The sequence below is a fragment of the Macrobrachium nipponense genome, chromosome 35 (assembly GCF_015104395.2).
Source record: "Macrobrachium nipponense isolate FS-2020 chromosome 35, ASM1510439v2, whole genome shotgun sequence".
Classification (NCBI taxonomy): Eukaryota; Metazoa; Arthropoda; class Malacostraca; order Decapoda; family Palaemonidae; genus Macrobrachium; species Macrobrachium nipponense.
This window is the reverse complement of record NC_061096.1, coordinates 18,176,050-18,188,301: the sequence shown is the minus strand read 5'-3', so window position 1 is coordinate 18,188,301 and position 12,252 is coordinate 18,176,050.

The window sequence follows — 12,252 nt, the reverse complement described above, 5'->3', positions numbered from 1 at the left end:
TATATATATATATATATATCGAGCTACAATGTCCTTTAATATCTAATTCGCTCTACCTCGGAATTAATATATTTTCATATATGCTTAACCGAAGGGGAATTTTTTTAATTTTTCCTACGATAATAGACTTGCCTGGACCAGGGCGCGAACCCATGGACCCTTTCAAATCAGGAACGTCAGTTGAAGCTTTTACCTACTACACCACCGCTTCACTGACGTTCCTGGATTTGAAAGGCTCCATGGGTTCGCGCCCGGGTCCAGGCAAGTCTATTATCGAGAAAAAATTCCCATTCGGTTAAGCATATATGAAAATATATTAATTCCGAGGTAGAGCGAATTAGATATTAAAGGACATTGTAGCTCGATATATGTATATGAATCACGGAAATGTGATTTGACTTATATATATATATATATATATATATATATATATATATATATATATATACATATATATATATATATATAATATATATATATATATATATATATATATATATATATATATAGTATATATATATAGATATAAAATTTATGCTAGTAATAGAGAAAAAACACAAGGAAATAAACATAGGTAAAATAATGATTGGGTGTTGTAAACTTGCTTAGCCGTATGTTTATTTGACAGTTGTATTAGTTTTCAATAAATGTTACGCATTTTGGTGTCTTTTTAACGCTTGATTGTTGTAATTTGTCGCAGCACGTTAAAAAAATATGCGTAAACGCAAATAATGGTGAAATGATCAACTGAATTAGTCAAGTTAGACTTGCATACCTGACCATAAAAAGTATTTGTCAAAAATAAAAGCAGAGGAGTTACAGATTATTGTTATTTTGTGCTATTAAAAAATGCCATGAAATTATTTTCTAATGTTGTTTGCAGTCATTTATGCAAGTCATTGTACAGTAAGGCATCTTAGCCTGTCGCCAATTCAAATGTCATGGAAACTGATATATCAGTAATTGGTCTCAAAATTGATTATAAGTAATTAATTTAATTTTATAGCATTGTATTCACTTATTTTCAAAAGCAGATTGCCTCAGTGGCGTTTGGTATGGTCTTTTCCTGTCACCTCGGTGGCCGTGAGTTCGATTCTTGGGCATTCCATTGAGGGGTTAGAGATGTGTAATTCTGGTGATAGAAGTTCACTCTCGACGTGGTTCGGAAGTCACGTAAAAAGCCGTTGGTCCCGTTGCTGAATAACCGCTGGTTCCATGCAACGTAAAAACACCATACAAACAATACAAACGTGGCTATGATTAAAGGTCATATTTACATTCACCTAATATCTGTCCTACATATTTTAACATAAAGGAACAATAAAGCAGGCGTTACGTTTAAAAGTACTATGCAATTTCAGAATTTGTAATAATTTGACCCGTCAATTAGGTATGAGAGTAGAACGAGTTAACTTAACCACCTGTACACCTTCTCCATTTGGTGACGCGAACTTATAGGTTATAATGACTTTGGGTGTAACTTATTCATATACTATATAATGTATGTCTTTGCCCATAGAAATCCGAGCCGCTTGACCGACCTAGACAAAATTCGGCACATGGCCATCATTTGACCCAACCTAGATAATAGGGTAGGTTTCAATCCGTACCCCTTTCCCCATTCCCCCTCCCCTTCCCGTTTCCCTTTGTAACTTATGTAGTTTATAACTGCTCGACCGATCTAGACAAAATTTGGCAGTGGGGGGGTTTTTTATTTTTTTTTTCCCCCCCCAAACAAAATTTTATCTAACTTAGAAAATAGGCCAGGTTTCAAACCTTCCCCACGCCCTCCCTTCCCCATTTTCCCCCCTCCACCTTCCCCTTGTCACCTTCCCATCCACCAATCATTCCCTTTCCCTTTGTAACTTATGTGGTAACCAGTGACTGATCCAGAGAAAATTTGGCATGTGGCCATCAGTTGCCCCAATTTATATAGTAGGGTAGGTTTCAAACCCGTACCCTTCTCCTTTCCCTTTGTAACTTATATTATGGTAATACACTCTGCAGGTATACCATACCCCATTTCATGTACTCGATACCATAGAAATATATTATTGAAAATGCTTTTCTTTCCTGTGAATAATAATTCTGTATCAGGTATCAAGGTTTTGTGTTTAGTGGGATGTGTGGTGAGGTTTAGTAGGGATATGTTCAAGCTTGGAATGTGGTGTATTTAGTTTTAGTTTGGAGTTTGTTTAGGTTTAGTGGGGGTGTGCTTAAGTTTAGTGGTGGCGTTTCAATGAAGGGGGATGTTTTTAGGTTTAGTGGGGGCTACATGGGACAGCCACCACAGTAATATTTGGATAAAGTGGACAGTCATCACAGTAATACCTGGATAAAAGGGACAGTCAGTACAATAATTCTTGGACAAAACGGACAGAAAGTACAGTAATAACTGGATAAATGGGACAGTCACCACATTAATACCACCTAGATAAAAGGGACAATCAGCATAGTAATATCTGGATAAATGGGACAGCCATCAAAGTAATATCTTGATGAATGGGACAATCACCACAGTAATATCTGGATAAAATGGACAGTTAGCAGCACAACAATACCTGGATAAAAGAGACAGTCAGTGTTGTAATCTATCTATCTATCTATCTGTCTATCTATCTATCCATCTATATATATATGTGTGTGTGTGTATGTGTGTGTTTGTGTGTGTGTGTGTGCCACATATACTTTGAAACAAATTGAGTAATTTCAACGAAACTTGGTATACATATGACATATGACTTACCATCTGGGAAAGAATACTCTGTGGGTAAGACATCATTGTCACCAAAGGGGGTTAGGGTGTGGAAGGGGGGTGAAACATAAAAATAACCCCAAACGACAGATATTAATGTCTAATCCATAGTTTTTGAGCTCACTGAGATGAATGGCGACACTCCCAATGCCCTATAAGTCCAAAGTCAGCCCCCAATAGGGAGGGGATGGGAAGGGGATGACATGTAAAAATAACCAAAAATTACATATATTCTCTAATTCATAGTTTTTGAGGTTGCTTAGATGTATAGTAACACTCCCAATACCCTTCAAGTATAGATTCAGCTCCAATAGGGAGAGGGGGTGGGAAGGGGTAACTTGTTAAAAGAACCAAAAACACAGTTATTTTGGTCTAAGCCATAGTTTTCTAGGTCACTGAGAAGATTAGTGACAGTCCTGATGCACTTAAAGTCCAGGTTCAGCCCCGATAGGAAGGGGTGTGAAGGGGATGACATGTAAAAATAACAGAAAACGACAAATATTAATGTCTAATCCATGGTTTTGAGGTCACTGAGATGAATAGTGACACCGCCAATCCCTTTAAGTCCAAATTCAGCCCCCAATAGAGAGGGGATGGGAAAGGGATGACATGTAAAAATAACAGAAAATTACATATATTCTCTAATTCATAGTTTTTGAGTTTGCTTAGATGAATAGTAACACTCCCAATGCCCTTCAAGTATAGATTCAGCTTCAATAGGGAAAGGGGGTGGGAATTGGTAACTTGTTAAAATAACCAAAAACTACAGTTATTTTTGTCTAAGCCATAGTTTTCTAGGTTGCTGAGAAGATTAGTGACACTCCTGATGCACTTAAAGTCCAAGTTCAGCTCCGATAGGAAGGGCGGTTAATAAGGGGTGTGAAGGGGATGATATGTAAAAATAGCTGAAAAAGATAAATATTAATGTCTAATCCATAGTTTTGAGGTCACTGAGATGAATAGTGACACTTTATGCATTTAAGTCCAAGTTCAACCCTGATAGGAAGGAGGTGAGAGGGGCTGGGAAGGGGGTGACATGTAAAAATTAATGAAAACTACAAACATTAATGTCTAATCTATGGTTTTCAAGGTCATTGTGGGGAATTGTGACACTCCTGATGCCCTTCAAGTCCACTTTCAGGCCTGATAAGAAGATGGATGGAAGGGGGTGACGAAAAATAACCGAAAATGACGGATATTCGTGTCTTATTCATAGTTTTTGAGGTCGCTGAGAAGAATAATGACTCCCGATGAGCTTCAAGTCCAAGTTTAACTCCGATAGGAAGGGGGGTTGAAAAAGGGTTGATGTGTAAAAATAACCAAAAATGACAGACATTACTGTCTAATTCATAGTTTTTGAGGTTGCTGAGATTAATAGTGACACTCTCAATGCCTTAGTCCACGTTCAGCTCCGACAGGAAGGGGGTGTGAGAAGGGTTGGGAAGGGGATGACATGTGAAAATAACCAAAAACCACCGAAATTTGTGTCTGATTCATAGTTTTCGAGGTCGCCGAGGAAGTGGGGTGAGAAAGGGGGAAGGAGGTGAAAAACAAATAACTGAAAACAACAGATATTAGTGTCTATTCGATAATTTTCAAGGTTACTTAGATGAATAGTAATACTCCCGATGACCTTTAAATCCAAATTCAGCCCAGTGGGTTTGGTTTAGGTATTAAAAATGAAATGTAAAAAACAATAGATATTAGTGTCTAATCCATAGTTTTCAAGGTTGCTGGGATGAATAGACACTCCTGATGCTCTTTAAGTCCAAAATCAGCTCCGTAGGAATCAGGGGTCGGGGGGAGGTGGGTGGTGTTTGTGAGAAGAGGTGAAACATGTCAAAAATACTGGGCAATGTAACTGAAGTAACTATCTTAACAGAAAAGAGAAAGAGGGAGAGGACGTGAGAGAGAGAGAGAGAGAGAGGTTTCATAGGTTGTCATTCAGAGATTTCGACAGACCAGAAATAATGTCTGGATAAAATGCAGTCACCAAAGTAATGTCTAAATAAAATGGACAGTCATCACAGTAATACTTGGATAAGAGGGGCAGACAGTGAAATAATACCTTGATAAATAGACAGTCACCACAGTAATACCTGGATAAGAGGAACAGTCACTACAGTAATGTCTGGATAGAAGGGACAGTCAGAATAGTAATAACTTGGTAAAAAGGACGGCCAGCTTAGTAATATCTGGATAAATGGGACAGTCACCACAGTAATACCTGGATAAAACGGCCAGTTCGCACAACAATACTTGGATAAATGGAAAAGTCAGCTGCATAATACCTGGATAAAGGGACAGTCACCACAGTAACGTTTTGGATAAATGGGACAGTCACCACAGTGATATCTGGATAAATTGGACAGCCACCACAGTATTATCTTGATAGATCGGACAGTCACTACAGTATTACCTGGATAAAAGGGACAGTCAGCACAATAATACCTGGATGAATGGGACAGTCAGAACATTCATACCTAGATAAAAGGGACAGTCACCACAAAAATTGGAGAAATAGGACAGTCGCCACAGTAATATCTGGATAAATGGGACAGTCACCGCAGTAATACCTGGATAAATGGGACAGTCAGCACAGTAATATTTGGATAAAAGGGACAGTCGGAACATTAATACCTGGATAATTATGTATATATATGTATATATGATATAGTATATATATAATCTTTATATATACATCTCTAGAGGGAGATCACTTTAAAAGAGTTAACCTTCCAATTCGGAGTTAATATTTTTATGAATTTTTTATGTGCTACTACCACAAGCTTATATCCATTATATCAGGTTATATCTAAATTCAGTTAATTACTAAGTACTGTCTACCATGCATTTCAGGGACGGCGAGTCACCGTTTTTCTCAAATATATTTCAAACGAATTATTTGATCGAAATGGTACTTTGACACAGTTTTGGTAATTTAGTGCATTGTCAAATGGTGGTAGTTAAGGCGATTACTCTTGCCTCACATGTTGCCAAGCATCGTCAACCAATGCTTTCGAATGAGTGTTATCTCCATCCTGTCCCTCCCTTCCTCCACCCTCCCTCCCTTCCCCTCCTCATCCCTCCCACAACCCACTTTCCTGGCCTCCCCTTCTCCGCCCCATTTTCCTATTATATCGAGTAATATTGGATGTTATAAATATGTAGGTTTTTTGTAGAAAGTGTGTTATTTTGATTATTGTTTTTGTATTTTCTTAACTTATACAATAGAGAGCAGGCTAAAGAGCATATAACCGACCGTCACCCTGTTCACCAAGGCCATGGAGAGACAAGGTCTGCTCACTTTCCCCAAATCCCCAAGTAGTAGGAGCTTTGTCTACTTCATATTGCGTCAACAGGTGAATTGCTGTAAAGGAAAAACAAAGAAAATGGGTATAATTTGGGGGGAAACTACCATCACTATCATAATATCTATGTATATGTGTTCCTCTATTCATATCACACTACAATTTCATTTCTACAATCCAACGCCAGTAATAAGGATGTAATTCTTGCACCTTACTATGTTAGTGAATGAGTTGAGTTTCATGCATCTTGAATTTAGTGGGACAGTCGTTTATGGGGACTGCGTAAGTGTTACCTATTACTCTGTTTTCAGGAATTTAACATACTGGGTTTTTGTTATGAAGAGGGTATCCAGTTTTTGCCTCATTCATAATCAGTTGTTAAGAAATCAGTTTTCTTATTTCTGTGATGGGTCTGTATCTTTATTTTGTAGCATCTGCAAACTGTCATAATTATCAAAAGCTTTCATCACTTATATAATATGAATATACTTATTGCTTATGAATTTTGAATAAGCATATAAAAATGAAAATGAATATGTTGTTTGATCTAAACACTTTCCGAAGTGATTATTATATTAGGATATATATATATATATATATATATATATATATATATATATATATATATATATATATGTTATACTCCAAGGATGAAATATAAAGTAATAGGTAATATGATTGAGAGATAAATACATTGATAGACTGATTGACAAATATGCGTGTGCTTTTTGGGTGAATGTATTGTGAAAATCCATTTACTTATTGAGATTAATCCTTAATCTATTGTCAGCTTCCTCCATTTTGTATATGGTTAGGAGTCGTATTGCAAATGCATTTCTGTAACGACGCGGACAAAGTAACATGGTGACTATGACAGCCATGAAAAATCCGTCTTCGTCAATTTCGCAGTGACTATTTATAGTGCGAGTACTGCAGCCGACAGACAACCCCTTATTACGGTATTACCAGACACGCCAAGGATACCATAAACAGAGATCACTGGGAAAATTAACTACGTAAACCTTGCTATCCTTTTCATTATGAACAATGATTTGCTGGTATTGAAAATTACAGTGAGGTATTTGGGGAGAAATGAGAAAAACAGCGGTAAAGGAAGAGGGAGAGGGAAGGGATGGTATGGGATGGGGATCGCGGAGTTCGATTCTGTAAGGGAGTCCTGAGGACTCATACGACTTTGCCTTAAAAAGCTAAGGGTAAACGACTTAACTACACGACTTGATAATGCACTATATTACCAAATATTAGGGGGAGGTGTCTTGTACATTGCGTCAAAGTGCCGTTTCGATCAAATAATTAGTTTAAAAGATATTTGAGAAAAACGACGACTCGCCGTCCCTGAAATGCACATTAGTTCAGTGAATATAGGCACAAGTTTTAATAGAATAAGTTATGCGTGGTTCATTCCACACTCACCCAAGGCTTATCTGTCATTTAGGAGACAAATCTTTAATAGAGTCCATACCTGTCACTTGACGCCTCATTGCAACTGTACTGGAAGCAGTAGTAACATAAGCTATATTCGCTTCCAAGGTAAAATACATTATTATTGCATACTACCAATGCAGTTGCAGTCAAGTGATAAAATGAATGGCCAGAGAGATGATGGGATTTGTATTCATTCTTTGTGGTACAACGTTACTTAATAAAGCTTGGAAGGTACACAGTAGGATAAAAAAAAAGATTATGAGTTTGAAACAGGATTGATAGAGCATGAGCTGTAAGGGCCAGACAAGGAAGGAGGGTGGCCAAATTTTTGGTTAACCGTTTTTAGAGAATATTGAGAGTAAATGTTAAAGAATATGCACTACTGGTTACTATTTGCAGGCGGTACAATGCCAACTCATTGTAATGGAAAGAAGCTGAACCTACGGCTCAAAGTCTGCATGTAAACAAATTTGAAAGCAAAATTTTAGCTAGGATAAGGTGATATGGGTAAATGGTAGACAGGAGTGTTAGTATAGATGAAGGAAGAATAAGATTGTTCAATTGTTTAAGTATTATTGGCATTTAGGAGAGGTGAATTATTGAACTGGTTTAGAAAAAGTGGTCCATGGTAGGAAAATTAGGATGTGTGAAGTGAATGGTAAGTTAACGCAAATTTATGGTAATATAAGTGGTTGCTGGATCTGATGAGAGGATGAGCATTAGAAGTTGAACCACGTTTTTGCGCTGAACATGTGAAGTAAGGAGGAATGAAATAGTGAGAAATTATATGCAACAGATGAATTAACAATGGAAACGTGGTTGAAAGGGTACTTCAGTGTTTTCATGTGGTTTAGTCAAGTGGGGAGATAATAGAGGATAATAGACAACTAAAGAATACGTATAATTCGGGAATTATGGTAGAACAGTTGAGTGGGATACAACCAAAAATAAAGGACAAATAGGGTGGAAGAAATGTTGGAATAGAGAGCATTAATATCCCGGTAGTGCAAGAAATTATTCGTTTTTGAAGTCGGCAGTAAACTTGGATGACTCTTTTTAAGACATTTCCTATGTTGGTAAATGAGGAGGCATTTGTTTTGTAAGTAGCCTTGCTCAGCTTTAGCCGGTTATATTTTTTCCAGTCTGTACCATCCCCCAAATGATAAACAGCTAGTTAATACAAAATATCACTTTCATGATCATGTGTAACATTAAAATAATTCAGAACTTACTTAATTCATCTTGTGCAGTTTTCTTTGTAGTACAAGAACGAGAGTAACCATTCTTCCCGTTAGGCTAATCTTTTTTTCTTTCGGAAAGAAATCTCATTTAAATCGACAGAATAAATCTACGAATTCCGAAGATCATTTCCTGTTTTTTCAGATTTATATATCTATTTTTTAATGAAATATCTTATTTAATGTGCGGAAATTCCGTTTAATTTTTTCCTTTTTCCTCTTTATTTTATGGTAATGGGGAGGTTGTGGTTGATGATTTTTTTTATACAAAAAACAAATATTTTCATTTATAAATAATGCTCGCTCTTTTGAAATATAAAGTGTATTTTGTTACCTGTAAAAGAATTTCCGTTTTTTGGTATACAATGTTCCAGTATTCCACAAATATTAGTGCCGATGATTTCTCTTTAATTATTTTATCAATATATATCAAATGTATTCCATGAAACAGAAAGGTTTTGTGTTAACCTTGAACGGAAAAAAATTCAAGATTAATGAACACATAGGCAATGGGATTGGTATGTTAAGTCTAATGACTTTCTCTAGCATCTTATCTCATTACATAGAAATAACTGATAGATACTGAGAGTATGACAGTGTGTATATGCACTATATAATTAAACGTCTCTTAGTTAAGTGGCTCATCCAATTAAAACTCTCATAAAGAGTTGTTTAAGTTACTTTGTTTACGTCTGTAATTATATTTTCCATGCTTTTACTCCTGTTCTTGAGAATCCCGTTCTCTTATGACCTTTTCCTTCTCATCGTTGGTAACTCTCAAACTTTTTTTTTTCCATGTATCCAATTTGTGGTTAATCGCTTTTCCTAAAATAAAGTGAAGCGAATAATTGTGTATTTTCGTCGGTTAATTTACATACACTGACTTAGCTTTTTAAGACAAAGGTCTCTGTAAATTTGAACATTTTTTGTAAATTTAGACATTTTGTGCTTACCCTATCTGTAAATGATTGCATATATTGGAAGATCATAGCAAAGCAATATAATTCATATTAAGAGTTGAGTTTTATTGAGATGCTTCTGGTATTTATATAGCTGGATCTTTATTCATAGTTGGGCGGGGGGCGGCTTGACTTTCTTCATGTATGACAACTTATGATGATAAGCATTTCAACTGAAAAAAAAAATTTTTTTCATCCAGAGTCATTACAGTGATACTCCTCATGATTCGCTGTGCCACAGATATCATAAAGAAATTGCCAACCCTAGATCCAACAGTTTTAGTCACTACTTTTATTCAATTTATAAACTCATGGGCTTTCTGGTCTCAAAACACTATTACACTGATCTTTTTAAAAGCCGAATTTTGTGTCATCAAAGTTAAGGGTACCATCTGAGTGGTGTCCTTATTTATCTGTAAGATTCGAACTTACTTACCCAACTCACTTTCTTGCAAACGTGACTCCTCTTTGAGCCCTGTGATCTTTTACGGTTCCCTTTCATCTTCCTTGTTAGGTCCTGAATCTAGATTTAGTTTGATACCGAGATCATCCAACGATTTTATTGCTCAACTTCAAACTACAGCTCAGAAGGATGAATTTACGCAATCTCTTTCTCTCTACTCGGTTAGACAACGGCCTTCAGTAAATTTTTTTTCTCTTGGCGTGCGAGCGTGTATTTAAGGGAGCCTGTGTCTAGAGCATTTGTCTCCGAGGGCAGTTGGCCTCAGAAATCCCACGTTAAATCATCGAAACAGCTCTTAAGACGCTGTTAGGAATTTATGACGACCGGGTCCCACTCCAGTTGGAGAATCGATGAGGAGAGTTTCGTTGACAAACTATACGAGCGGTGTCTTGGGTTGCAGTTTAAAGTGCTTGCGTGTGCGATTGAGCTGCAGCCATCCTGGTTCATTCTTTTGTTTCTCTCTCTCTCTCTCTCTCTCTCTCTCTCTCTCTCTCTCTCTCTCTCTCTCTCTGTCCCTTGTACTAGAGTCTGCTAAATTGCAAAGTTTATTTCTAAAATTCCTGTATAATTTTCAATAAGATTCGTAGTCCGCTGTGCGCGTTCCACTTAAAATGACAGCCAGTGTGTGGAATTAAAAGTAGTTCAGAAAAAGTGAAAATGTAAAAAATATTGTGACTGCTTACTGATAAATTTGCAGAGGGGATCCGACTCGCTCAGCGTTTTTCCTCAAAAGCTGTTGAATTCTCTCAAGTATGTCACTAGAAGGTCTGGAGGGAGTGAGATGACGGAGGCAGGATTTTGCAAAAAAAAAAAGAAAAAAAAAATTGAGGAAAGGAGAAGGAGTGTACAAGCAGGGGGATTTAACGGCGATTTTCCTCTCTGTTGCAGAGAGAAATTTTGTTTGTTTTAAGTCCTTAGCCCGTTCATTATACTTCTCTCCCGTTGACAGAATATTTGTCTTTGTTTTATACCCTTCCCATTTGTCTGCTACAAGCCAATATATTTTGCTTTTCCGTTTATTACTCTTTGTCTTGTCTGTGTTGTGGTACTCTGTTTATTTTTTTGTTTTTGTAGGGAGAGAAGTTTTTCATGAATTCTGAGATGGTTTGACTTGAAGTCCCTTTATTATTTCCTTTCTCAACATTGTTTGTTACTTTGTTCTTACACTTTGTATTGTAATTCACTCCTTGTACTATTTATTCCTTTTCATTTTTTTTTATTCCGTTCATCAGCTTTAACTACAATACCGTTATACCCATATTTGTATTCTTGTGTTTATGGAGTCTGTACTCGCCCGTTAATCTATTTTCTTTATAGCGACATATTTATTCTCTTCCTATTTTCTCTCCTAATTACTTATTGCTAACTAACTACCAAATAGCAAACGACCTTTTGATTCATTCTCTGTATAGTCTGCGCTCCTTTTTAATTTTCATTCCGAGAAATCAGATTTTTCCACAGTATCTAAATATTTTGCTTTTAGTTTTCGTAGAGATGCAAATGGTTATGACATTGGCCACGGCCATGATTTTGTTTTCCCAAAAAATAAAAAACATAATTCTTCTACTATTCCATGCTGATAACAGGCTGAAATGGCCGGTTATCTGTGTACGCCATTCAGGATAAATAACTTTAATGGTAATGAATTCTGTTGTTGTTGTTGGAAATAAATTACCCTTTTCAATTAGGTATTCTTTTTAGAATTACAAAACTAGATGGAGTTCGGACCTGATTTTTCCCCTCCAGATTCTCCCAAACTCGATTTCGTATTGTGGATTCTTGTACCATTTTGGCTTTCTTTTTCTAGACTATATATGTTACCTCGTAAAATTTCTAGTGAATTTTCCAGTCATTCCTTGAGCTTGGAGGTAAAGAGACGGATGGATTTTTCTATGGAAATGTAATCACCATAGTCACAAGGAAAGACAAATCAGTTACTATATACCTACGAACAATGGATGATTTAGATTGCTAGTCGGTTGGTGAAGTCAAGAAAATATACAACTAGAAGCTAACCAAATGTATTGTAAACCCAAAGTCTTTTGAGGCACTGAATCTTGTAACATACTTAGAATACATT